Genomic DNA, 3,962 nt, shown 5'->3' with positions numbered 1-3,962 from the left:
GGCCCTGCATGGACAGGATCCTGTAGACCTATCTGACCTCCTGCAGATGTTAAAGTTAGGGACCACCAAGTTTCCTCAAATGATTGGGTTTAGGTTTAGGTTTACACGTACAGTGATATATGGTGATGACAATCTTGGAAATTAACGTGGCAAATGATTTTTTTATTAGGACCTATTCTAGTCTAGATGGAGCCACAAACCAAAATGGAAGTTTGTACTTCACGTATTTTTCAAGTTATCATGCTCATAACATACACGACGCACAGGGGGCATTTTCAATTCCCGTTCGCCGCTCCATTATGGGGCACAATAAAGGTTAAATTTACAAAAGCTGTTTGCTAGGCAGCACGGTGATGCAACTGGTAGAGCTGCTGCCTCTCAGCGAGCAGGTCCCTGGTTCAAATCCCGGTCCGGGGGCCTTTCTGGATGGAGTTTGTATGTTCTCTCCGTGCATGCATGGGTTTTCTCCGGGTACTCCTGTTTCCTCCCACAGACCAAAAACATGCATGTTAGAATGATTGGTAACTCTAAATTGTCTCTAGGTGAGAGTGAGAGAGTGAATGGTTGTTTGTCTCTATGTTGCCCTGTGATGGACTGGAGACCTGTCTAGGGTGCACCCCGCCCCTCGCACAGATATTGCTGGACATGGTCACCGGCGACACCCGTGACCCAAAAATGGAAGAAGCGGGTAAAAGATAATGGATGGATGGATGTTTGCTAGCCTTTTGCTGCATATAGCTTTTAGCTAACATCGTGCTACTTTTGGGTTGTTTTTCTGCTTTTAGCTATTACACAACTTGCATTAGCAAGTGCATTTTTTCGTTTGGTTTAGACAGAATTGTGCTTCTTTTAGTTTTAACAACTCAACTTCAGTAATACATTTCAGTAGTCATTCAACAACATTACATTTTTTGCAGTAAATTTAATTTTGTTGGTTAGAGTTAAAAAACTGTAGCAGATGGAGACATCCCTTTGCTGAATGAAATCCAGCTGAAACTGTGGCTAACAAAGGCGATGACAGGACAGAAATATGACATCTATGTTTTTTCCCCCACTTAGCTGGCCTTGCAAGGTTTACAGAGTAATACTATGAGATTTTTATCTGTTTTCCACGTTTTTTTCTCAGTTAACTTAAAGGCTTGTAAAACAGATGGGTGAAAGAGCACTAGGTGAGGGAGTTTCTCAGAGTAAATGTGATACAGTAATCAAACCTCATCATTAACTCGGCCTCCTCAGCTCACACCTTGAACTCAGGTCAGGAAATGAGCTGCCTTAGAATGAACGAGCTGCACATAAAGAATCACTGACAGTCCAAACATTCAGCTAGTGGCAGAAATCAAGAAAAAAGTATTCATGTTCCAACAAAAACAGGCTATCCAGGGTCTATGTCCACAGAGAAACATGCTGAGGCTCAAAAACTCATCATTTTTATTCTCCACATGAAAGAAAATCCATAGGGGAGATTTTTACTGTAGGTCTTTAAAAAAATCCAAGATAAAAGTTTAGAATGGACTGTTTATGCTCAGTGTTGTTCAACTAAACCATCCTGACTTTGATTGTGCTGCTTCCTGAAATGTAGTAATGGATGCATTTTAACAAATGTAATGAATCAGGCTCTCACCTGATGTCTCTCCAATGGCTTCCTGTCAAATCCAGAATAGAATTCAAAATCCTACTTTTAACATACAAAGCTCTCAACAACCTTGGTGCATCTGATATTACAGATCTTGTTGTTCCATATTTTCCTAACAGAGCACTTCGCTCTCAGACTGCAGGTTTACTTGTGGTTCCTAGAATTTACAAAAACAGAATGGGATGAAGATCTTTCAGTTATCAGGCTCCTCTCTTGTGAAACAACTTCCAGTTTCTGTCCGTGAGGCTGACACATTATCCAGTTTTAAGACTAGACTGAAGACTTTCCTTTTTGATAAATCCTATTGTTAGGTTTGGCTTGAGTTTCCGGAGCTGTCCCTTTAGTTATGCTGCTACAGGCTTAGACTGCTGGAGGACAAACTGACCACAATTTTCACTCTCCTACTGTCTTTACTTACTCTGCTCAACCTGTTTTGTATTTGTAATTATTTTTTCTATCCTTAACATGTGTTTTTTGTCTTTCAGATACAACCTGGACCTACATCTGGACCTGCCATTCTGTGTTCGTCTGTCTCTCCTTCCTGTCCTCTCAAACCAGCCGGTCAAAGCAGATGGCCACTTGTCCTGAGCCTGGTTTTGCTGGAGGTTTCTTCCTTTTAAAATGGAGTTTTTCCTTTTCACAATTGCCACTGTGCTTGCTCAGGATGGGAGACTGCAACAAAGCCAAGTTTCATTTTGTCTGCTGGATTCCTTAGATAGAGAATTTTACTAATTGGCTTTTATGTATGTAAATGTTCCTATAAAGTGCCCTGAGACAACTTTATTGTGATTTGGCACTATATAAATAAACTGAATTGAACTGACGTTACCCAGAATACCTGGTATATAAAAGAGAAATGAAAATTGGGGTTGAATGTTTTGATAGAAGATGAAGTATGAGACAACCTGTGGAAAGACAGCTATCGAGGGATTAATAGCCAATTACGGAAATAATTTGACTGGAAATTGAAAGTTAGGTATTTTCACAACCCTCTTAACATCTTTAATTGTGTTAAGGATCCCTTGACTGCATGCTGCTGGAGAAAATGTGGGAAAATAGGTGACCATGCACATATATTCTCAGATTGTCCTGTTAACCAAAAATACTGGAGGGATATCAAGGTGGAGCACGAGAAATTTCTGGGGATGGAGGCTCCATCGAGCTCTCTGTTTTACTTATTGGGGGTTATGTTAATTCAAATCGAATATATATAATACATATTTAATTATTGGTTGCAAAAAACCAAATCACAGTAAATTGGAAAGACTTGAAACTCCCAATGATAACTGAATGGAAACGGAGGGTCAAACAAGTATTTACTCTACAGTGTTATGGAAAGGTTGACCTCTGTTCTACAAATGACTACTGATCTTTTTAACTAAAGGTGGCGCTGTGTTGAAATATATCTAGCAACTTGACAAAGTGGGTTTTTTGTAATTTCCAGTAAAATGTCTTGCTTTTGTATATTTATTATGACTGATTTTGTGTTTAAATTTGTATATATATACTGGGCTTTTCTTTGTTTTTCTTTTCTTTTCACAGTTTTAGGCATATTTCAGTATTCAGTGAAGGTGGGGAATGTTCAGTGTTAAATTATGTAAAAACTCAAAAAGTAAAAAAATATTAAGTGGATGCATCACAAATATTTAGTCACTGTCAAATTTCTCCATCTAATCCCATTTTAACTGCTCTATTGTCAGCATTCCCCAACTCATATAGACACAGACTGATCTCATGCTGTCTTTATGTAAAACTTTAACGGTCTGTTAGTCAAATGGACCACAAGACAGATTTTAAAGGGATATTCTGGTCACTTTAGAAACTTCAGAGCTTGTACCTTTTCAGCTGTGACATCACAAACACAGCCATGGAGAAAAGAGCATAAGTCTTTGTCCAGGCTAGGCTTAAGGTGTCATCTCCCTGGGCTTTGGTTAGTTGGCATACAGCATTCATGAGGAAGTCTCCAGAACAACATATGGCATTCACGGGAGTTCTCAACTTCTTCATGTAAGTTGCAGAGGGGTGCAGTGCTGTCGTGTGATTGTTTTTTTTAGAACATGTTCAAAAATGTGTGCAACTAATTTTCTTAAAAAAAAAAAAAAAAAGTTAGAGTTGATGTGGACATTTGAATCAATTTAAGTTCTAATGCAGACATCTCTAACCCATCTCCAGAGTCCTACAGTACTGGAGAGCTCCTCTGACAGAACACATCCAAGGCATTTCCAGGCCTTAAAACCCCTTTTTGTGAGTGATACTAGCAATAACAGAAATGTAAGAGAGGGCAACAAAAAAGGTTGAATCATGTCATCTGGACTTCGTTTTTTTGTTA

Source organism: Nematolebias whitei, chromosome 2, assembly GCF_014905685.2.
Source record: "Nematolebias whitei isolate Nwh7 chromosome 2, NemWhi1, whole genome shotgun sequence".
NCBI lineage: Eukaryota > Metazoa > Chordata > Actinopteri > Cyprinodontiformes > Rivulidae > Nematolebias > Nematolebias whitei.
Note: the sequence above shows the minus strand (reverse complement) of the source record.